The 25,457-nt window shown below is 37.7% G+C and overlaps 1 long non-coding RNA gene across 6 annotated transcripts in view; it reads left to right on the top strand.

The window, feature by feature from the left end:
• Positions 1–25,457, top strand: part of LOC140669956 (uncharacterized) — a 238,941-nt gene that overhangs the window by 39,033 nt on the left and 174,451 nt on the right. For all 6 annotated transcript variants that reach the window (XR_012047461.1, XR_012047447.1, XR_012047462.1 and 3 more), the window contains exon 3: positions 15,957–16,111. This is a non-coding gene — a long non-coding RNA (uncharacterized lncRNA). The remainder of the gene's footprint in view (positions 1–15,956; positions 16,112–25,457) is intronic.

Genomic DNA, 25,457 nt, shown 5'->3' with positions numbered 1-25,457 from the left:
CTCAAAATATAATCACGTGGCATTAACGAATAATCGCTGGTCTTGGAGACTAATTTGAAATTATAGTCATCGCACGACGTTCTCGTGCCGTTTTTCAAATTTTTTCCCGGAGGATCGCCGTCTCGCATAGATAATTGTTCGGTAAGCTACAAGCTAATGAAGCAATCCTAAATGAAGTCTAAACTTTCTACGAAAATTACTGGATAAAGTTAATTTCAGTTAAACATCGTCCAACTGTGTTTATCCTTTGCTCGAACAAAACAAAGCTGCCTATTAGCAGTTCTTACTATCGCTTTCACGAATTATGAGTGAACTAACAAGCATATGAATGAACGTCGAACCGCTACGACGTTAGAATATCATTATAAGTTTAAATGAATTCTGCATTATTCTTCCATCATTTTCAAACGATCCTTCCGCTGTGATTAGTCACATCCGTTGACGATGCAGTCGCCGATGGTGCCAAAAATGTCATTTTTACGCTAATCAATAGATACATAGAAACTTTTCGTTCTCGTGGTTAGAAGATCGAAGTCTGAATATTAATGTCCTACACGATGCTTTGAAGATCTAAATATATGTGTCACTTAAAATCTAGGTTTGTGTAATATTTCGCCACTTTACTGATTTCTTTTTGTAATTGAGAAAGTTTTTAAAATACGGTTTATATATAACTTTTTTGCGAAATTAATTATTATTTAGTATCATGATTTGATTTTATATTATTATCATTATTTTTAATTTTAATAATATTTACAATTGCGTGAAACAATCTCACTTAAGATAGTATTGCATTGGTTTTATTAATGCACATTAAATTACTAAAAGAAAAGTAAAATTACTAAAAAAAGGAAAAAGCTGTTTTTTTAATGAACGGGACAGTTACGTAACCTGATATTACTGAAATTGGAGAAAGATTTTCCGAGTTTGCACCTTGCGATAATTACGGTGTACGAAAGGGAAAGGTACTTTGACTGACGGAGAAAACGTCGTGACTTCACGAAGGAAATCCCTCTGGCCTGTAATCTCATGTAATTACGCAGTTTGTGCACCTCCCATTCGACAATCTTTCAGAATAGTCACGGTGTGTCTCAAACGGTGTATAACATTTTATGGTGTTTTTGGAAAGTGCCATGACGTTATCCGAAATCTTTGAATGAGCGGCGAACGATTATATATAAGCCGACAGTAACACGAGGGTATACTGTGTGGGCGCAGCAGGTTAATTGATACTTTTGTTTTAAGTATAATAATTACAACTGTATAAATCAACGTCCAAACATATATTACGATGGTTGGCTTGACATTTGTATTATATTTCAGATTTATTGTGTTGTTAAGCTCGAAGAAATTGTGACTAGTCTTTAATGTTAAACGAACGATTTTCAAAATCTTCATCAAACGTATTTAGGATACAAAATGTTTTGTTTATTAAAAAAAAAAAAAATAATCGAAATAGAAATAATTATTTTTTTAAAATAAATTTAACATTGATTGAGAATTGAAATAAATCACTAAAATACTGTGCTTTTATTGAAGTTACGAAAATTTATATTATTTTTTTATTATTCTATTATTATTTATAATATACTTATTTTAGTTGTTGCAATATGAAATTACAATATAAAATTGAGTGTCTTTATTTCGATTGTACTTAAAGTGTATTCATCGCCGTAATTTCATCGCCAGTACAGTAAATTGTGCGATTTGTACGATCCAAAACATCACTTTCACGGCGGTATCGTGTCGCAAGGCAACAAACTGGTTCAGATAAGCGACAGATCGTGGTTTTATCGGAGTGGAGGCGGAGACGATCGTCGATGATCGAGGCATCGATTCAGAATAAGCGCGTTGCGTGCCACACATGATTTCCGAGAATTCCTGGAATAGCTATTTATAATACAAACTTTTATATGGTATTATGAAAATAAGTGTGCCGGATCGATGCCTCATTAGCGGCGCTAATAGGAATCCCTTCGTGACCATCTTGTCCCTACAAGCCTAAAATTATCGTTAAATTCACGGTTATTCTACGAAAATTATTCTACAAGGAAGGTCACTATCGATAATTTTGATAATTATGTTCTTTTATAGAAAATTACAGTGAAATGTTTATTGAGTTTCTACAAGTTTATAGATCAGAAAAGTGTTAGCAAAAGATTACATAACGATTATTATTGAACGTAATAGGAATTTTTAGCTTGTCTTAAGAAAGTACGATTAGTTGAATTCGAAAGCTCTCTTAAGCTGGCAGGACCAAATCAGCAAAATCAAATGGGACCTAATGGATTATTTAGTACTTATTTTGTACTATTTTGTACCATCAAAAATAATTTTGTACCCCATGCCAATTCAGAAAAAATCGTGGCGCTGCTAACTTAATATTAAGCTAGCAGGACCAAAAGAAAAATAAAAAAAATAAATAAAACAAAACAGATACAGTTAGTACTGAATTTGTACTAATTTGTACCACCGAAAATAATTTTGTACTCCGTGCAAATTAAAAAAAAATTGTGGTCCTGCTAACTTAATATTCAACTATCGTAATAAAAACCATGAAAAAATGAAAAATAAAAATTGATCTGATTAATACAGCATTTGTACTAATTCGTACCACCGAAAATAAATTTGTACCCCGTGCCAATTAAAAAAAATTATTTTTTATTTTATTAATAAAATTAATTTGAAACTCGAGAACGAAAGGTGTTGTAAGTAAAACTAGTTTTACAAAAGAATCAGATAGATCATATATCGAAAGCTACTGACAATAAGGTAGAAAAACTTTATTGATATAAACGACATATGTATGTCGAATACGTACTTGTTAACTCTCGAGCGTTGGCTGAACAATAATAATTTTTTCGTCTTTCTGCTTTCTGCGCGACGCGGCGGTCCTTTCCCCCACTTGCCTTCCCCCACTATGTCCTATGCCGTGTCTTCCTACGTCATACCAAGGATACAAACAAGGACACGTCACTATTTTTTACAAAGGATATTCGGCATACCTACGTATATTATTTTATAGGCATAAGGAATTTGTTATCTTACATCGTCACACAGTGTTCGGCGCTCGACCTTTACAGACGTAGCGCGCTGTTGCTCTTGTCATATGTACGGCGACTTTCGAAGGAATAGGTATGCGTACTTCGTATATACCGTATTATTCTTTAAAATACGATCAGCTAATTATAATCTTTATAATTAGCAATTATTAACATAATTTTTTTTTAAATTTGCACGGGGTACAAATTTATTTTCGATGGTACAAATTAGTACAAATGCTGTATTAATCAAATCAACTTTTATTTTTCATTTTTTAATGGTTTTTATTACGATAGTTGAATATTAAGTTAGCAGGACCACAATTTTTTTAAATTGGCACGGGGTACAAATTTATTTTCGGTGGTACAAAATTATTTTCGGTGGTGCAAATTAGTACAAATTCAGTACTAAATGTATCTATTTTGTTTTATTTTTTTTTTAATTGGCACGGAATACGAATTTATTTTCGGTGGTACAAATTAATACAAATTCAGTACTAATTGTATCTGTTTTGTTTTATTTATTTTTTTAACTTTTTCTTTTGGTCCTGCTAGCTTAATATTAAGTTAGCAGCGCCACGATTTTTTCTGAATTGGCATGGGGTACAAAATTATTTTTGGTGGTACAAAATAGTACAAAATAAGTACTAAATAATCCATTAGGTCCCATTTGATTTTGCTGATTTGGTCCTGCCAGCTTAAGAGAGCTGAATTCGAAACGCACCTGTATTGCAGCTAACCGTCAAACACACCTGTCTGTAAATTGCCATGTACAAAATCGTGAGGCCCCGCGGATTAAATAGCATGCATAACGAAATGATCGATTATTATCGACATTAAAGTTACTTTTTAATTAAGTATTTACAAATCGTCAGATAATGATCTGCAATTCACAATATGAAAGAAAAGTATTAAGATAGATATTATATTCCTTCAAGTTTATTTACACTCCGTGTTCTATATAATAATTGTAATTAAAATTGCATATTGAGTTAAAATATATTGAAAGAATATATCAGTTCATATATCGAGAATACATGAGTTTGCAAAGATCGATATTGCGTTGAAAAACCACGAGCGGAAAAACTGTCGTGTCAACAGGTATGTGCGTAGCTCGATGGGCGTGACCGCTCGTAAAAAGCGATTCATAAAATATGCACGCTGCAGAAACAGGCACCCCTAATTCAGGCATTAGGTGTCCAATTAAACGAATCTGCCGATCGTTTGTGTGGCAAAGTCTTGGTAAAAAAAAAGGAGAGAAAAAATTGCCGGCAGGTGAGGCAACGTATCGACGACTGAAAAACGGATGCTGGGCAGGGACTCTCTTACCCCTTGAGGAGGGTTTTCCCCTGCGACACGTGTGCCGTGACACGGGAATTTTTTACGGTGTCACCCTTCCGAAGTTCGAGCGGTATAGCCGGCGCGTCGTAAAAGCATTGTTGCGATTTACATATCCAGATTCGGCTCGGCTCTCGTAAACGCGCGTGCTACGATGTGGTTTTATGGGGCGCTTATAAGTATAATGCGCACCCATGAATTGCGCATCGCGTCGTTTCTGCGTACTTTTATATATACGTATTCTATATTTGCGTATTAGTTTTATTAGTATCTAACGGTTGAGGCGGAGCAAGTCGCGATAGGATTTCGTCACAAAATTATTATAATAGTTATATAATACGTTTCGAATTCGGTTATTTCTTATAACATCTCATCGTGACTTGTTATATATGCAACCATTTTGTCAATGAAGAATGATTGATTAAAGGTCGTTCTTTTTTTATGATTCGTCATTTGTTTTATATTTATTATTCTAAATAATTTGTTAATCGTTGAAAATATCAGAGTGATATTAGATAACATAATACATGTACAATGTGTCACAGTACAATATAGCATAAAGCGGAATGTAACGTCTTAGATTACAATAGCATCGGGCATCAGTTAAGCTCACCTTAGGGAGGCTTAACTATGATTGATCTTCTTAAAGGACGAAAAGAATTGCGTCGTCCGTCAAAATCTAATTCTATTTCTCGTGAATTTGAGTGTTTTATCAGCGCGATCCGATCGACACATTTAATATTGCGATAGAGCAATACGATTGATCGATCAGGCTCGATATGGTCCTTATTAATTTGGTACGATAGGGTAGGTATTTAACGCCCTGTCTATCTATAATCCGATCTGCATATAATATTCAGTTCGTCATTAATATACGATATATCATCGCCGGGGATTATCGAGCCTTTGGTCGTCGTACCTATAACGGTTATTTGAATAACAATATTCCGGCATTAGACAGGTCACCATTCTGTGGCATCTAACGAGCTCTTATGCAAATCCAACTTCATTGTAGCAAGTCACAATATTGAGAAGATTTAACGATTCATTTAACCCGACTTACGCTACCTATGAAAAATGTAATCGTTGAGGGATCGAAGAGAAAAAAATAGCAGTTTTTAACCGTGTGTGAACAGAATCGTTCTTTGTGAACATAGCAAGTCACGTTGATAAGATTGTTGTTTAAGAAATAATTAACAGTAGAAAAAAAATTGCTATTAAATCTTTTCTGAAAGTTTTTTTCAGCAACTCTCTATATCTTAATATCGGAATACCATATATATATTTATTTATATTATTTATTTATTTATTTATTTATTTATTTATTTATTTATTTATTTATTTATTTATTTATTTATTTACAAATAGATAGGATATAGATAGCTTTTATTTTCTCCACGCGTATAAGGCGCTATTGTGATATTTTCATCACCTCTAAAAGCCTGCTTTAAATGCGGCTGTATTTTAAAAAGAAAATTATAGATTAGATCGTTGTTATTACTTTCAGATCGTGACTTTCAGATGAGGATCGCTAGTCGCGTTTCAACTAACGATATATCGATGATACTACCGGTTTGTTATATAAACTAGTATTCTATTTTGTTCCCTTTGTATAAATATAAATATCGCCATAAATACTCTACCGGCTCGCGGAATTAGATTAGACCTAGCTAGCAGTTTGCGATCGAAATGTAAATTCGATATGGGACACATAGAGAGAGATCAGCATCTGCCTTCTCGGTATTTTGCCTGCGACTCGGGTGGCTCCTGTTGGCGTATCTTCTTTTATCGTACTATTTCTTCCTTCGTATCGCTAGCAAAATAATCGAGCTCTATTAGCATCGAGCAGAGAGGGCGTATATCGGCAGTATCCCGAAAAAAAGCGGTCTCCTAGAACAGTCATGGAATAGCTGCATCGAAATCAGTTCCCTGTACGCAGAAATATGTAAGGTCTCGGGGGTCTTGAGAGAATGCGACCGCAAAATCGCATATAAATTAAGGTTTCAACATTTCGATCCGGCCTTTTGTTGGAGTTGCCGCATGTCCCGGAGGAATCGTTTTATGTACTTCACGAGACAGAAAAAGAAGAGAGCGCGAGTTCTACTTCTGAAATTGTGCGCGAGTCGCGTCGTATTCTTCAATTTTTTTTCCCGCAGAGAAAATGCTTTTTAAAACATGAAACTTCTTTTAGAATTTTAGAAGAAAAATACGAAACGTTGGCACGATGAAATCTGCATAGTAGATCTGATTTCGTCGTTTGATAATACGTCGATACGATTCATTTCTTAAGTGACTCGTGGAAGCGATACGTTGGTCGATTATCTTGATAATCGTTTACGAGAAGCTGAATAAAAACAGAACATGCAAAGAACTTGATTTGCACATCTAACACAGTTTTTATTCGTCTTGCCATACGCGATGTTGTTCGACGATGATCGATGCGGGCGATAAATCTGTGATCTTTTGCCCGCGTGTCAGCGTGCTCGACATACTTCGCGCCACGATTGGATCGCACGTACGGGGGCTATTGACCCGAATATCTTACGATTACCTCTGCATTGAGAAGGGCGATGTAATCCCGTGTACTTGGCTCGAGGTACCTAAGATCAGCTGAGTCACAACAGGTGAACACGCTTGTCTATGATCGCATCGCACAACGAGCACAAGCGGCATTGAAATTGTCCAATATTACATAAGGATGCTTTCGAATCCTAGGAATTTAAAGACTACAATTTTTCGGTCCTTTTAATGAACTTAGATCATATGTAAGATATTGAACGATTAATTCCTTGCATGGCGGAATGAGATTGATAAACTAAATGTGTTTAACGATCGAGAATTTTTTAAAGATTATGTCAAGTGTTCAATGTCTCGAAATTTGGAAATTTTGCATAAGAAAAGTCACATGTATTTCAAAGGAGTAAGAATCGTAAAATAAATTATAAGTAACGTTGCTAACAAAATTGTATTACGCGGAACACCCGGTAGATGCACTAAAAGGTCTTGCTCTTCCTCGAACTGCCACGTTACACATTGTGCTCGTGACTTGTCGATGCAGCGTGCATGACTAGCAACGAGCTTCTCGTAATGCAGGTTAATCGATTCACCGACCCGTGTAAAACGCCAGCCAGGATAAGTACGATGCAGTAGATGCGAAGAAATGCATTCGGCGGATGCATTCTTATGTAACTGCTTATCGCTCGATTCTCCGTCTACTTTCCGTTTTTAACGTGGCATAAGGGTAAGTCTTCTCGACGTAGAATTTATTTTTAAACCAAGTTGCGATTTAATTTTGCTAGTATTTGAAAATCTCTAAGTGCTAAAAATTTATATACTAACAAATTAATCTTTTTCTTTACAAAAAGTTATTTTCGAGATGCCTTCACATTCATGTGTTCATTTTTTTCTTGAAAAAAAGTGAATTATCAAAGCAAAAGATTAATCTATTTTGAATTTAAAACATCTGCATAGCACAAGCTATAACGTCAATGCTTTTCTGATAGTATCATGAATTTTAATTTTTATACGGCGATAAAGACGCAGTGTGTAAAAATCGACACATGGCATGTCGACGTAGCAGTTTCGGTCGCGTATAATTTTCATGAATTTTAATATCCCAGCGAAGTAACCCTTTTCGGCAGACGTCATTAGCGCGATTCAACTGAAACTGAAATATCACTGCGAGCTAATAGTTCCGGCGCATTTTAATATCTACCTGCTGAAAGGGGGTCGCGCGAGATCTTTGTGTCACCGCGCAGATGCCGGCCGCGTGCAACCGAATCAAAATGACTCGCTGAAAAAAAAGGTGTAAGGAGGGCGCAACCGGGTCTGTTGACGTTTATTGTGTCTAAACGGTCGACGGAGGCGCCATTAAAATTTTCTCGCGCGCGCACATTTTTTCTTTTTTCTTTTTGCCTTTCGCGAAGGTCGGATCTGTTACTGCAAGTCAGCATGGGAAGCCGCGAGGCATCGGATAACAGAGTCGATTAAAAAAAAAAAAAAAAAACGCAGCCGCGGCCCGAGATTCGCTCGACGATTCTTACATTCTGTTACTTATTGATTGATGGCTTGTAAAAGGGTTCCGCACATTTTGTTCGGTGTTTAGTCATGCAGAATACTCAGCGGCTATTCAACGTTTCTTGCGCGGCATATGTCTTTTATAGCGGCACCTTTTTTTTACAACGAGTTAAGAAGTAATCGTGCGAATTAAACATTTTATGTGGATATATATGTATATATATGTATATATATGAATTCTCGGATCATCGATTTAGACGAGTTAAATCTCATCTAGATGGCGACCATCCAACAATCACGTCAATTTTTCGCGTGTATAATAAACTTGTCAGTAACCGCGAAAAAACGAGTTTAAACAGTGATTCACGTAGAGTTGTCCTACTCAATCTTGCCGCATCCTTCATAAATTGCGACCCAACAATATTCGTTTTTCGCGTGCATAAATAGATCACTCCTTGCTCACCTGCCGACAGAAATGGGCACGAAGCCCAGCCGTAATTTAATAACCGATTCAACCTTTAGTTTCGAACGGCAGAGGGGAGGTACTAAGTGCCGCGGAGAGACGGAATTGGGAATAGCGGGCGAGTTGGAGCGAGTTTAAGAGGTCCGAAACGGGACCCATAAATAAGCCGAACCAGAATTACAATAATCCGATCCAATTAAAGCGGAAATTTATAGTCGCAAAAAGCGTAGACGCGACCCCCACCAGTCGATGATTTGCATTTCGAAATTTGCAAGCGTAATTTCAAATTTGCTTAATGGGCCCGCGTGGAGGGGCCCTTCGAGGCTACTCGCGTAATAGATTCCGCTTTCATATTCGGCAGACCTACGTACTACATAGGGAAGATCGCGGCTGGGTCCGCTTGAAAGGGACCGCTACCCATTATGAATTTCATACAGTGCGCCGTTTTTTGCTTCCTTTCAGCGAAAGGCGGCCCAGTAACTTTGGGTCCATTTACCATACCTTGCTCCGGGTAAACTCGGCCACGCTGCTAGCCTGCGCTACTCTCTATCAGAATCAATTTCCACGGTTCGTAATATCCTATCGGACCTTAGATCCAATTATCGATGTCTGCTGGTGTTACAGCACGATATTCCCATGTAATTTCTGCTGTAATGCACATTCAATAGCTACCTGATAGAAAATATATACATATATAATATTTTATTTTATATACACATTTTATATACATGTATATTTTATATGCATACATACATTGTGTAGGCACAAGTTGAAATTTTGTTTTAGTAAAGTTTCATATGATTTTATTCTATTTTATATTTTAATTTTAATAATTATTATATTCACAATTTTAGTAATTTTTATTCTATATTAATGATTTAATTATTTAATAATTTAATTTTTCATAAATTTGCGAATATACAATTTCGAAACTATTGTTCACGCATTAAGCTCGTGCGCTGTTCTATCTGGCACCTGACGTGTGATTATTCTGCCATTATATAGTCGAGGGCTCGAAACCAGATCTAACAATCATCATCGCGTAGAACGACCGGCCGATCGGTGCCAAATTCGTAGGGGCAGCAGTACTTTCCGGATGCCGATTAGCATAAATTATCCATGGTCAAGGTGACCAGACACGAGGCCCCCTTATTTCCTTAGTGCAGTCTCCGATCGCTAATGTCATACATTCGATGCTCTAAAGGCGCTAACAGCGGCGCCGCAAGGTGCCAGTTGCAAAAACCGTCCAGCGACGGAAGCCCTACGATCAGCATCCGAATGGCATAATACATTCACATTTCTCGCCTTAATCATATTTAAATGGTTCTTTCAGCTACATTCTTGTCTGGCTGATTTCGGGATTGGACGGATCAATTTTACGTCCCAGTTAAAAAGCTGACGAGTCTGAGTTGAGGTTCATCCCCATTGGTTTTAAGGCAATGCAAAGATTTTTTGAAAAACTTTCACGATAATCTCTTTAGCCTCAATCGCTAATATAATTTTCACTTGTCTTATGGAACATTAAATATTTTATATAGATTATATAGCGTTCATACATATAAAAGCAAACGGCCGAAAAAGCAAGACAAATTTTGTCAGATAACCAATAAATTTGGTAAATTAATGGCGATTGCTGAGATCGAAATGGGTCAATTTGAACACGATTGGCTTTCGCGATTATTAAAGGTTGCCTCGTAATTTTCGACGAGCGGTCGATAATCCGTACATTAACCGGTGAAATCGCGGCGAAAGTCGGTGCTCGGATTATCAGGATTTAGCTTTGAATTAATACGATACTTAACGCTGTTTCGTGTTTGGTTTTATTCCGATTCATTCGTAAATCGTGCGATAATCATTTAACGAATCACCACTACACCAGATTGTTCCTTGTCATAAATTTTTACAAAATCTGTGTCGGCTTATTTTCGTGCGTAACCTACTTTATAAATCTACTTTTTGCATCTCGTTTTTACGACGTATATAGCGCATGTTTTTCATCCTGCTAATTATTATCAAGTTTGGATTTCTTGTATCCGATATATCTCGAATTTCCTTTACGCTATTATAATTAATCGTCATGCTTGTATTCTGCATAATGTGCCCAAAAAATTAATCGTTTAAAAATAATATTCAAGAAATTTTATATAATTGCTTATAACAAGGAGTTAGATTCGATGATCTAACGAAAGCTTCATGACATCGTAATTTATGATCTTTATTTATCATATAAATAATATTTCAAAATATCGCATGTAAACGTCCACTTTGCAACGTAAACGTGACGAACACGCTATTCATTAATTATGCTAACAACGCGATGTGTTGCTCGGTCAGTCACGAGACGACCATAATTTCTGACCGGATTGAGCCGTCAGCGAAAGTGCAATATTTTACCGAGATGGCGACCGATAGGTATCCCATCAGCGGCGGAATACTAAACAGCTTATGGATGATCCCCGTTAGAATCCGGGGAGAGGCAACCCCGAAACTCACCTGCATATCTCTATCTCGATGCCCGTCGACTTTTCGCATTATTTGCGCCAGCTCTCGCTCATCAGAGATTTCCGATCTGCCTTTGCCGGGTTTACTTTCCTGAAGATATCGAATCTGCGGACGAAAGATGTCATATGGACGAGCTATTCTATTCGCTAAAGCCACAAGACACCATCTTTCTAATCTGTTTGCGAATCTCGAAGACTTCTTTTGTGGTTTTCTTTAGACATTCTCATGATAATCAAGAAATTTTATTCATGCAGAAAACGAATTTTGACCTGAATAATTGAAACATTTGTTTGTATATTGTATCTTTTGTTTCATTTTTTTCCTCCATAACTCGTCCTGATTCTATAACGCGATTGGTTGGATCCAAATTCCGCGAAGAATCTTTGTGTTGTTTTATTTTACGCTAACATGAACTCGTAAGTGGATCGGAATGCCGAGCGTTTCGAGAACATGGCCATATAACAAAGCTTTCGTACTCATTCTTATGCTTCTGGAATAAAATGTATGTTCAGAAGCAGACCGTCTCTTTTAAAGTGGCCAAGCATTGTTCGGTCCTTCGATGCTAAAAACGAGCTTAAATCTCGTGTAATGTACTTCGCATAGGTATATGGCTTCTGAATATTTATGTTTACCTCATTTTGGAGCATTACAGAACAAGTAAATTTCAAAATAAATCAATGGCATCCTCATTTAAAAAAAAAATATAAGTCGTTAAAGAAATTCAATACATTATTTTTAAATACTGCGTTAGAGATGTGAATTTTTATGTGGGTCCCTTCTGCGGTGCAAAATACGAGATGTTCGACTTTCGGCGCAGCTGGCGAAGATCACAGGTCTATCTGGGATGATCTGTGGGACGAGAGATCCGAGATCGAGGTGAGATACCGGCGGAAACCCCGTGGATTATGCTTGTATGGCGTCGCTGTTGTACGACCGCGTTAAAAGTTCGCCATTGTGGCAGTCATTGTATAGCTTGTCGTCGAATGCATTTGGAAGAAAAATATTTTGCCCTCTTTTTCTTATAATGCAAGCCTTCCATGTTCTCACCGTGTTAATGTTCTCGGACAATCTTGTGTTGACAGTTAAAATAAAGAATAGTTTTTAAGCGAGAATAATATAAATGTTCTAGTAAGAAACTCTTAGAAATATTATTTTTTATAAATACCATATATATGGATAATACTGTTCTATATTGAACTTTTAATCATTATTCGTTTTTTATTACATTTTATCAATACATATACACTTTGGTTGACAAATGTTAGAGAATAGAATCGTATTGTTGTGCAAAAAATTCTTACTATACAACCACCGTGTGTGTGTGTATTATTTAATTATATAATATATAATTAACACGTACATACATTACTTGGATATAAGCGTATATATTATTTATTGAGAAACGCATCTGGCACCAACTTGAACGTATCTCTTATGCGGTTACATTTCCGTTCTCTTTAAAACTTTTATGGTCGACACTAAAGATACCCATTTCGTAAGAGATTTAAATTTCCTGGCTCAGGAAAACTTGCTGGAAATCGGCGGTTTTATTTCCTCGCATAAAATAGCTCATCCAGAGAAGCGAACCCGCCAGAAAGGATATCTTTTTACGACTCGTTCTACGTGCCGTGTCGTAGACGATTTCGAGTTTTAATTGCCTTTTCGAGGAAGTGTACGCCTCAAGTTGCCGACCCAAGCCATGAGTTGGCGCTCTTTCGGAGATTTTTCACCATGATTAAATGTTCAAATTTCCTATGGTTTTTATGAAAATAAACAATTTTTTAGCAGTCTAGAAAATTTTTCTAGTTTTTAAATATACGTACAATTACATTTATGATATCCCTCGAGAAATTATTATTTACAACGTTGATGATATAACGTGTACGGTGGTAGTCTCTCCTGACTTTTTCTTTCACTTAAGATTCTCGGGAAACATATGGTTGAAAGAAAGGAGCTGAAGATTGGTCTCGGTTTTGTACCATATCTCGGTCGCAAAACAACTTCCCTATCCGCGTCTCTTCCGTGTTTGAGGTACCGAATACGATCCAAGTACCAACTGGCGCGTTAGCAATTAGTCTTCGTACAATCCCGCTTGTTATCCCGTGAGATATCTGATCGCAGATCGTGGCTTGCACACGTTCTACGTCTTTATCGTCAACAAGATCAAATTATCCGTGAAAGGGCGGATACAGCCGAGTAACTCCAGAAATCAGTACACGGTTATCCGCGCTTCTGACGAAATCCAATATGTTTCAAAGATCATCGTAATGATTATACGCTCCAATCGTCAGATCCTAGCACAATTATCGCCTTTTATCTTTATTTTTTTAAAGTAAATGTAAAGCTAATAATGAATAGTTTACAGTGTGTCACGCTTTATGATCAACTGTGTATACTTTTTAAATCTAAAATTTGTAAACTTTACGAAAGATAAAACTTTGTATTTTTCTTTTTTATAATAAAATAAACGAATGGCTAATTCAGATAGGACGGCTAGGGTCGACATAAACAGCGACTGGGAATATTGTCAACAAGTCTGGCGATCTGTATGCCATGCGCAGACGTAACATATTCACGAGATAGCGAAAGACGGACGTATGCTGTATCTCCGCAAGCTGTATCTTGCGACTCTATAGTAGTTATCTTAGATGTTTATCTCACTGGAAGCGTAGGTGTTTCAATGACGTGACCGATCACGTTGTCGAACAATCAGATAGCGTACTCGACGTCGCGACAGTTTCGCGCTTTATTGGCAAATTCTTATGCTGCTCGCATGTCGAGTTCTCTTGTTGGAACGGAGGGATAAATATCGGAGCGGGGATAAGATCTCAGCATAAACTAACTAGCCTTGGCATTAATATTATATAGAAGTAAAAATAAGATTCTAAGAAGTTTCTCCCTGTATATAAAATTCACTTAATTTTATAATAGTCTCTTTAATGTATATAGTCGCACATGGCAAGTATGTTCATTTCTTTTGATTCATAAAATAATAATCAATGCGACACAATAAGATTCTATTTTCGAATGTACGTTTTAAAAATGAAGAGAACATTTCTATGCCACAAAGAGCATCTTTGCGATCCTCCGACGAGGAAGACGTCAGCGTAGACAATGTCAACATTCGTTTCCCGGGCAAATTTGCTGTAAGCGCGGTTTATTGTAAACTATCAAGGTTCACCAGCTGCCCGTAATCCAGGCCCGCCGCCCACTCGTCGTTCGAGGTCTCCTCGCGGTGAAAAGAGGGGCTGTTTATCGCGATCCTATCTGCGATCGGCCGATGCGATATTTCTAACAGGCCCCTGGGTCCTAGTACGTACCATAGATCTCGACAGATAAGCGTCTGCGGCGCTCGCGGGGCCCACTAGGGGGGGCCTGTCCATTGTATCGCGTGTCTTACGTTCGCCCGACCGTATTTTTACCTACGTACGACCTGGGACTCTTTGCCACCTGGGTCATTGACGATTGCCTTCGATCAATTAGATAGTTTCGCAATGGTTATCATGTTTTCTATATTAATCGATTTTATCGCATTTCAAGCACATCTTTTCTCTACCTGTCGCACTGTCTGAAAGTTCTATAACAATGTAAACGCTTATTTTATTTTATTGATAGTATTATAGTTATGTATTGCTATTCGTTACTTGCAATAAAAATAATTGTATATTTTTTGACGGCGTTTTTGATGACAAGAATTTAAAAAACTTTTTAGAAATATATATCTTGACTTTTTATTTAAGAAGAAAATATTAATTGTAAGGAGAGACAAGAGAGAGAAAAAAAATGCTTATTCCGATACATTTCTGTATTAAGATTGATGTTTCACCTCATCATTTCTTGCCGCTTCTTCTCCCTTTCTTCCAACCCTATGCTCTTTTGGCGTCGAATCCTGTGATTATAGCCGAATGCGGCGTCAACAATATCTGTTTCACGTGTGTGATGAGAACGAGCGGTTTCTCATCATCGAAATAATTACATATTAATTGTCGAACTACCGGCAGGGGGCCTGTCTTATGCGAGTCATTCTGCTTAATACGTGTTCGATTCCGTCGCGGGTTGACCTGCGTAGACCGTCTACAGGTGGATCGTGTTGCCATTAGACCGCGCGTTAATTACAGAGATCGCGTTCATTATCAGCCGGCCGTTGGCGTATTAGTCCTTTGACATCACGCTAGGAACCGCGTTTCATCTCGCCGAGATATTAATTTTCACCGGCGCGGTATACCCGTATACCGTGAGCTTCTCGAAAATCAGTCGTTGCCTAACGAGAAACAGGATGACTAAACGCAGGAAGTGAGGTAACATGAGCAAACGAGACGTAAATATCGTCTTCTGAATTATTATCTTACGAAATTATTTTCGCAATGCGGCCTGTCAATATATTTTTGTGCTTTACACAATGGTTTCGGTGCCGCGCTACCATTCTGTGAACAAAACGAGTTTGACTTTGAAATACAAATCACGTTTTTTCAGATAATAAAAATTTGAAATCCAACTTTCTTCGAACAATATAACTTTGCTACAAAAACCTTTAATCTGTATAATAAAACATTGCCTTAAGTATTACGTGCCTCGAATAATAACGAATTGAATAGTTTCAGATTTGCTCTGGCAGTATTACGGAGGAAACTCTCATTCTGAATCCGAATATTAGTAATCTAGGTGAGTATGACGGGCCAGCATTAAAAGATTAAGTACACGTGACACGGTTGCCAAGACGGCTGCGCGCGAGACGGCATGAATTATTGTGGTAAGTAACCATTACCTAGATCTAATTGCGTTAATATTCAATCTGCGTGTCTGCGACGCGAAACACATTCTGACACGCAAAGCTTCAACTTTTAACTGTCTGTATTTCTTCACTTCATAATTCTACTCCGTTCTATTTTTTCGTTTCCCTATATTTTCTCGATAATAAATAAGCCACTTCGCCAACGACTTTACTGATACAAAATATCTTGCTTCAGCTGCGCGAATTTCTTTGCATTAAAATTGCGGATTTTAAACGTTTATTAAAATGTTGATTGAATAATGATTTCAACACGTACGATAAATATCGACCTCTAAACGCAATTAAAATAAGAGATAAATTTCAATGTCTATCATGCTCATCAAGAATGCCATTGTTCCAAATATGATTGTCCACGGCATGGTGTTTGATAGAATATCGTTTTGTTATATAATACAAGTTTATATCTTTAAATATTTTCTATTTTTTATTACTCGTATTAGCGTAGCTTTTCGTCAAATTATTTATAAATCATACAGCAATGCGGGAAGTTTCCAGGAAATTTCCGGCGCGACTGTCTAAGTGATTTCGAAATCGCGGCACGCGAAGGTGGCAACAAGTGATAAGAAGGCGCAATTTTGAGACCAGGTGTCTGTCACAATTTATCGTTTGCTGATCGTCGAAAATTATATGTCGAGCTAATCCGGTTTCTTCGCAACAGCCGCATCAATCCTTCAGATACCTAAGATTATAGTTGGCGTTCTTGCGCCTTGCGATCTCGAGAGTGCCTATAACAAATCCATTACCAGGGTAATTCCACGTGTTGCAAACCATCCGACATTCATTCTCGACGGCGCACGGCGATATCGATCGTTCGGTTATCCCTGAGGTGCCGATAGTAAACGCGTACGTGTATCTTCTTATTGAAGTCCTCGTGTTATCGATTATCGGCGATACCAGGTGTGCGTCATGATAGGAACTTAGAAATGGATCGGTAGGTAGGTAGTCCCGACCGATGTTTGCGAAATTGAATCCGCACGCCTCGTCTTTCTAACATAATATCCGATCTAGTTACCGATGATTAATGCGGTCAGAATAACCGCGATCATTTTCTTGAAATTGATGACGTTGTACTAGAGATGAACAAGTGGATTGTGGTTCGCGATCATTGAGACTCGAGTAAGTCGAGCGATAACGCGAAGCGTTGAATGCACTTCGAGAAAATTACTATGTTTTAGTTAATATTGCTCATACTATAAGTAATGATACAATATTAATATATGTATATATATATTTCCTTTGTTTATTTTTCCTTAAAATATTTTTGTGAGTTTTACAATTTTTTCTTCTTTTTTCTTTTTTTATGTATTTAATTGAAAAAATAATTTAAATTCTTTTCCCTGATCTACACGGTTTTGAGAAAATTTCTCGTCACACGCGAATAGACGTCCACTAGTCAAAATACATACTTTGCCAGCACTCTGCATCATATCTTGTCCATCTTTTTTTCTAAATCTTATTGTTTGCTGACAAAAGAGTATCTCTCTGAAAGAAACTGCTTTTGTGTTTTTAATCTTCATCAAAGTTTCATTGTTTCTTTTGAGAATTTGTGAATTCTAGGGCAGGCACGTTTCCAGAAAATTTCCATAGAAAATTGCCTAGATAAGTCACTCCCTAAGTCGCTAGTAAGTCGACACGCGATGCTTATCGAGAAAACTGGAGAAAATGGAGATTATCATTGTTCTTATCTGTGCTTCAAATAGTAGCTGATGTAATGATTGTCACGGTTCGGGTAAAAAATATCGACTAAAATTGTAGAATAAAAAATACCAGTTTTTATTTTTCTTGATATCTGTAGATGTTTCTAAGTTAATTGATTCTTTTAATCACGCGACGAGGAATAAAAGAGAAGCGGAACATGGTCGAAAGTGAGCTGAGAAATAATCTTTCTATTTACCACCTTGGTTCGTTACAAAAATACGTGTCATCGGCTACAAATATTGCTCAATTTTCTTGTAAAGCTGTTGATAGTGCCGCCGATACCTGCCACTTAGTCAGTGCAGATTATTGCGCTGACTAAAAAGCGACGCGCGAACCTCGTTTGGAGTATGATCGAGTATCCGACATGCCATGCAGTTCCACCGAGAAACGAGAAGAGCCCGGCGCAATTTAGCGGAAGGTGGGTAAATTAATGACATCGGCTCGCGCAAAAGTCGATTTGGACCGGACCGGTCGCGGTAGCGGGATGAAAGGGAGGAAAAGGGAAACCGGATCGGCGCGGCAGCGCGTTGGTTGAATTTCGGGGCTGCCGAGAGACGGTTTGAGAGGCGTGCAATTAGCCCTCGTTTAGGGCGTTTAGGGGTCCGCTTATCGCCGCCATTACTGTTATTATCGACTTATTACTCGGGCCATCACCATCGGTCCTCTCGCGTATCAGCTCGCAAACAGCCTGCTCCGTCTGGTCGCGCGGATGCAATAGGACGTGTCGGGAGTGCGAGAAAGCTGCGACGCGCCGCAGAAAATGCACTAGCCGCCGGGGAACAGGATCCGACAGATTGTTACGCGGCGTATGTTATGTAGGAGACCAGTGCAGTGGGTAATTCAGTCGGTAGGACGTCGCCAAAGGGCCGCCGGCAGCGAGAAGGGTTTACGAGAGCAGGTGCGAGCGCGCGCGTCGCGTCTGTTATTTATACGCCGCCACCTTGGAATGTTGCTAATTTAAGTTGCAACAGGTTGATACGGCAATTTGTGCTCGCACATTTATATAGAGTACACGCTGCTGAATAATAATTAATTTGCACTTACTTCTCTAGAGCGGAATAACTTTGTTACTCGCTAATATACGTGTCTCTCTCACCTCTCATTCGAATTTTTATCAACGTTATTTCGACAACTGCGAGATTGGCCATATCAATCGAGTGGAAGATGTTTTCTGGACGTGGTAAAAAGATATCCTCTCCTCGACCATGGTGATGGAATTCATTTTCAACGGTGCGATAAAATAACGTGAATATGCGTCGCCATTTCGTGCCGCGCCTTCTGGTTTGGCGTGAGCATCTTAATCCACGCTAATGAACGACTCTCATTTATTCAAGGAACGTGTTTGTGGCCATACCCACGCTAATATACGATCGCCTGGTGTATCTCGACAAAAAACCTGCCACATAGGAGATTGACTAAAAAACTTGTACGTTTAAATAAATGCATAACTTTCATATGCTCGAATCGTTGTACATTTGAGATATTACGTGTTAAGTATTGAAGCATACTTTCACTTAGAAGGCGATCAAAGAGTATTGGAATCTTCGATATTTTATGTTTATGCTCACATTAGTATACGTCGTATACGAGTAATTTTAAACAACATAAAATACAGGCGAACTATTTAGTCTACGTATACCTACCACGTGTTTTCCCTTCTTTATGCTCATGTTTGTCACCAGTTTCGAAAGTTTAGATAGCGTCACTCTAACGGTGTTTAATGTACATCGAGTGTTTCTACTAATGATTATGGATGAAAAATTGAACGACACCGGCAGAAATCGAAAGCGAGTAATTACAAGGAGATTAATCTTTCTTTCGCATGTGTGCTTGATTCTTGCCGTCTTAACGAGCCGACGTAATCATAAGTATAAGCATGCGTCAATGCGTTGTGATGTTTTCAAATTGGCTCGACGACAAAATCAAATCAAATTAGGAATTTCCTATTAGATTTTACATTTTTATTAGCTTTTCATAAAACCATGTATATGGACGAATTTAATTTGTACTTATTGCCTACAAATTAAATTATCTCTATTCTCATTAATTTTAAAATACTACGTTGAATTTGAAACAAATTCAAATATCTTTCGAATATATAAAGTGAATATTCCATTGTTTAATAGGAGCTATAATTTTTATCTGTACATATATTTTATGATTTATTAATTTATTATAATAATTAATGATTATATATAATAATAATTTGCCCGTCGTTATTATACAGGGTGTATACTTCCGGGAAAAATCTGGAAAACCTGGTATTCTCAGGAAATTTTATTATACCTTGAAAAATCATGGAATTCTCGTGGAATTTCATTAGGATTCAGGGAATTTAAAAAAATGTCAAAGAAGTACTTATTTTAAAATATTTTAAGTTTAAAATCTGCTTAAAATATATATTTTTTGTTTATGTCTATATAAAATTGTTTAAAATATATGTTTTTTGTTTATGTCAAAAATAATACGCTAAAATAAATAAGCTAATTTTAAAATTGCATCTAAAAATATTTTAATTTTACCTGGAATTTTGAACAAAAATACCTGGAAGATCCTGGAAATCTCAGGGAATTTTTTTACAGAATTTGGGTATACACCCTGTTATAACAATTGTCGTCATTTATCTCTTTCAAGAAAAACGATATTAAACACTAAATTATCGTCCTAGAATTCGACGCGGTTTAACCAATAGACGTTTCGACGAAGAAGCAAAATAAAATCGTCAAACTTGCCGGTCGGCAAATGGGAATCCACATGCAGACATATTAACGTGCACAGACTAATGCTATTTCGTGGCCTGCATTTTCGACCGTTTCTTTAATAGCACCTCAGACCGTTCACGAAGCACGTCTGCCGAAATTCTTCAATGTCTACGCCGCTATTGTGTCGTATCTCCAGATCTGTCGTTACGAAAATCGTCTCTCCGACACCGCTGCTTCAAGTACGGACGCAGCTCTTCTATTTTTCTATGCGCATAGGATTTCAGCGCGGCACAATAGCACCGATAGACACGCCATCGGCTTATTAACATAGTAATAGCGTGTTTAGACCGTCGGGACCGTCGGGACCGTCGAATGCAGCCGGTGAAGTCATCTCCGATTTACGGCGAGATTCCGCCGCCGCGGCGAAGTATACCAGGATGTAGCGGTCGCAGCCGTTAGGACGATTTAGATGATTACCCCCGATGAACCCCGACGCGCACGTAACGTGGCGTGACTATCGCACGCGACCAGGGCCTGCACACAAAAAATGGCGAGCCCCTAATCGTTTTCTTCGAAAAAAGAAAATAACGCACAGGGACTCTGGAAGCCCTTTCTATTACTACAATAAAGAGGGTCCGCGTGCGTTCTGACGCAAGCCACGCGACCGAAAATTGTATCAACGTGTCAAGAATGTCGGCTTTCATAAAGGATATTCATAAATTCTCTGCACGAGAGTTAAAAAACTTTTGTATTATGTATACATGTGTTGATGATAAAATTAATATATGAAATTTTAAAGAAGTAAAATTAATAAAAAATTGATTAAAATAATTGAGTTGGCTAAAAAGTAATGTCATTTTTTTTGTAGATTACATTTAATATGTTTTTTAATACAAAGCACTGCCCTTAAGCTATAAAATATATACATATTCTGAAAGTTTATCCTTCAATGTGTAATTTGAAAAAAAATCGTTACGTTTGCTTATTTTGAAAATGAGTGACAAGAAGGTATATTTTCAAGCAACTATGCGTTTTTATTTTCGCAAAAGAAAAAACGCGATATAAACAATAAAAAATTTTTCTTTTTGTCATTTTCAAGGTAAGGTTAATTCAAGAAAATTTAATCAACTGCAATGATTTTTTAAATCACGCGTTGAAATATCAGCTTTCAGAATATTATAACTAATGTAACAGTGGTTTGTATTGAAAAACATAAAAACGTCATTTATGGCAAAAAAATGACAATACTTTTTGACCAACCCAATACATTCTGAGATAAATTGTCAAAAGAGTGCTTAAATGTAATCTCTTGGATCTCACTGCTCCGATTGTCACTGAATATGCAACATACGAGACGAGAAGATTTTCGTCGTACATTTTCGTGCTCGAGGAATTAAATTGTAAGCGGTGTATATTTCCCATGAGAGATCTTGCGCAACTAGCATACACAGAAGAGCACCGGCCCGAAATATAACCGACAATGTCAGAGAGGCGGATTATATTGCATAGTGTATTCTGGAAAGCACCTCGAAGCGTCGAGGTTATGCGAGGCAGTTTCTTGGTTTATGTCCATGGTCGTATACCGGCACTTAAAAGCTGTTTGAATGTCCGGGCCTGAGTATTCGTATATCGTCAAGATTTGTCGGATCGACAGTCGGTGTTCTTTACACCTCGTTGTTTCTCGCAAATTCACGTGGCTTGGTGCATTAAATCATTCGGCAGACAGTCGCTATGTTATAAAGTTTGCCATAGGGCATGCTGTGAACGTTCCTATTCGATAAATTGGCTGGATGTATCGGTGTAATGATGTATCCGGCGAAAATGCAGGGGTAAATAAAAAATAGAGTTTCGAAGGTTTCTCAGAATTCTCCCTCTTTTTTTCTCTCTCTTTCTTTCATTGTTTCGAAACGAATAGAGATCGCAATGCATTTATTCTTTCGATGAAAAAATTAAAGACCAATCCCGTTGCAACCACTCGTTTTAATTTTTGAATTTTCTTCCTGGAGCATTTCGAATACTTTTATTAAAGAGATATGGAAATTTCATATGTCGATTCGGATGTGATAATTCAATTTTTATAACGCTGGCGATATCGTGTAAAATTATTGCCGCGTGTGATTCCGAGATGTAACCGTACATTACGAAGCAATTGTCGAATTTCAAGCATTAAGGCAGATGCAGAATTATTACTGGGAGAGATATCAAAATTGCAGTCTCTCCGACAGGTGTCAATGTAGTCGTAGTAAGTGAATCGCTCAGAGACACCGCAACCTGCAATATTTTTTGTATATCGAGAGTGATCCACTTTACTTATCGAGCTGTTCACTTTTTATAACATCATATTTTCGTCCCTTTAAATTGGTATTAAAATCTGGCCCATCTTATTTGCGAAAATTGACATTAAATAATCTTCAGAAAAAATGCGATAATGAAGCGGACAGCATAACATTATGAGTTTGTTGCGAGCGCACAATTCATTTCGGTAACTAAAATATAAAGCTACGATTCTCTCAAATGAAACTGTCCCATTATTATAAAAATTAATGAGTAAGGATGAATTTTATGTCATGTTTTCGTGATCCGAATTTTATTTTTAAAAAGGCAAAATTTCTATCACTCTGATAAAAGGCTGTATCTTTTTTAATCGCCAATATTGATCGTGGTATCGTTTTCATCGAGATTTCACGCTACATTGCTCACAAAATTCGAGGAATAAATTCTTCGCCAAATAATATACATATACAGCGATGCAAAAAAAATTACCAAATGCTACGTTCAACAATCCCGAACGATTTTCTTTCAATACTTATCGATTGTACTGCGACGAGGGTACGAATCCACGAGCATTAAGGCAAATGAAGCTGCGAGAGTGATACTTAGAAACATCTGTACATCGCGAGCGCCGAGATATTTTCGAGGGGTACAGGTACCTCTCGTCGAATTTCGCTAACGAGGGTATCAAAATTGCAGCGGCTCATGTCGATCTCAACGGGCCTAAATATTCCAGAGGGTCTGATATGCCAAAGGCGCCTTTCGCCGACGTCGAAATCATGTTGTGCGCACGTCCGGTCTCTCGTTGAGCGAAAGACGAATCACGCTTTCGCTCTCCCTTTATTCTCGCTCTGTTCGACCAAGAGAGGAAAAGATCGCGCGCAATCATTCTCGGTCAGAGTCGTGTCGAATCAAGAGAAGAGAGAGAGAGAGAGCGAAGCTATCATTCGCACATTTACAAACCGACTGGACGAACGGTGTGAAAATTACAGGCGCGAGACGCTCTCTCTTGACTTGTCTTGTCCGCTGGGCATGGCCCTAGAGGAGACGGGAAGATTACGGCCACTAAACTCGCGTGGGCCTCATCGAGAGAAACGTTAGTCTTGAGATTCCACATACAGGTGTATGCGCGCACGAAGGGCACGGATGTGAGGTGCACCGCCGTTAAAAATGCGTGAAACATGCTGGCAGGAGGCTTCTCGATTAGTCTCCATTAGGACCGGTGCTTACTTGCCACTTAGGCTTGCTCGAAGTTCGGGTCTGAGTCGCGCGTTTAGAAGAAGGCCGATCATATCGCGTTCATAATTCGCGCGATGCATCATGTATCGCGTGATGCTGCACCGTGGTGATTCTTATCGTTAATTTATAAGCCGATACGATCGACTTTATTTGGCCAGCTTGATCGGCAAATCGGAAGGATGCAAATCGGTAGTAATTATATTGTGAATAGACATATAGTTATCAACGTTAATACTGATAATGAGATATTGATTTCAATTTAAACAATGTTTATTAATACAGAAGAGCAAACGCAGATAATAATTTAAAAAAGATACATATGAGTAATAATTATTAACATTTATTAATAAATAAAAATGATTAAAATTTGCATTTAATAAAAGTTACTATTTTTTTTTTTTGAGTGGAAAAAATATTAGTGATAGTTACAGAATGAAAGTACACGGATAATTTTTCACAGACGCATAACTTATGTAAATGAGATGCGTTTTATATAATTGCTTACATTTTTTCCAAGCTGACAGATCAATTTCTGTTCGATCAGTCTGTCGAATCTGTTATGGGCATAAATATTAACAAAAACGCATTTCTTGTTGACTAATGAACCACCCTGGAGCAGTTGCTTGTCTTTTTTTTGGCTTTTCATCTCGTGAGACAAGGCAGATCGAGTATCGAAGCACGAAACGGTTTCGAGGGTTCAGTGACGAAGCGAAGACAATTTGTCAGCGAGAGCGCGGACCTTTCGAGGGCCCTTATGCTCCTTCATCAAAGTCTAGGTATCACATTCTGCGTGCTCCTACGAAAATATACCGAGAATAGTGGATCTCGATCAGTGACTCCTCGCAGTTTCCCCCAGATTAATGATCGTATTCATCCTCAAGTAGGTCTTTCACAAAGCGAAAGGAAAACAGCAGATTCTATACAGCAGGTTCTTCAGAGCTTCCCTTGTCCTTCTTTCCTGCCATTGTCAATCCTGGTGATCTCAGCAGGTACTATTGTCCTTGACATGCTTCTTTCATTTGTGGTCGCAACTCACCTGCATTTTTCTTTGTGTCACAAACAATGCGAGAAGATGACCGGGACGAGCTGTCAAAGGATCTTTGCGGGATTCACGTAGTCTTGAAGTCAAGGAGAATAATTTTAGCTTGAATTCATACGGGGGACCATTATTTTCTTGTGCAGATTTTCTCGTCTTTTCTTTCTTCTTTATTTTTACTGGTTAAATTTCAAGTTTTGTTTATGTAAAAGGCGAAAATTCTAAAAGTAATTTTCTAGACTTCCAAACGATTTAAACGGAAAAAGCAAATCCGATCGTTAAGTATAGTATAGGTGGTGTTTGACAATATTTGTTATTTTCTCCCATGTGTAAACATTTACGATCTTGGAAATGCGAG

The sequence above is a fragment of the Anoplolepis gracilipes genome, chromosome 1 (genome assembly GCF_047496725.1).
Source record: "Anoplolepis gracilipes chromosome 1, ASM4749672v1, whole genome shotgun sequence".
In the NCBI taxonomy this organism is placed as follows: domain Eukaryota; kingdom Metazoa; phylum Arthropoda; class Insecta; order Hymenoptera; family Formicidae; genus Anoplolepis; species Anoplolepis gracilipes.
Note: the sequence above shows the minus strand (reverse complement) of the source record. Positions and strands in the feature narration are given on the sequence as shown.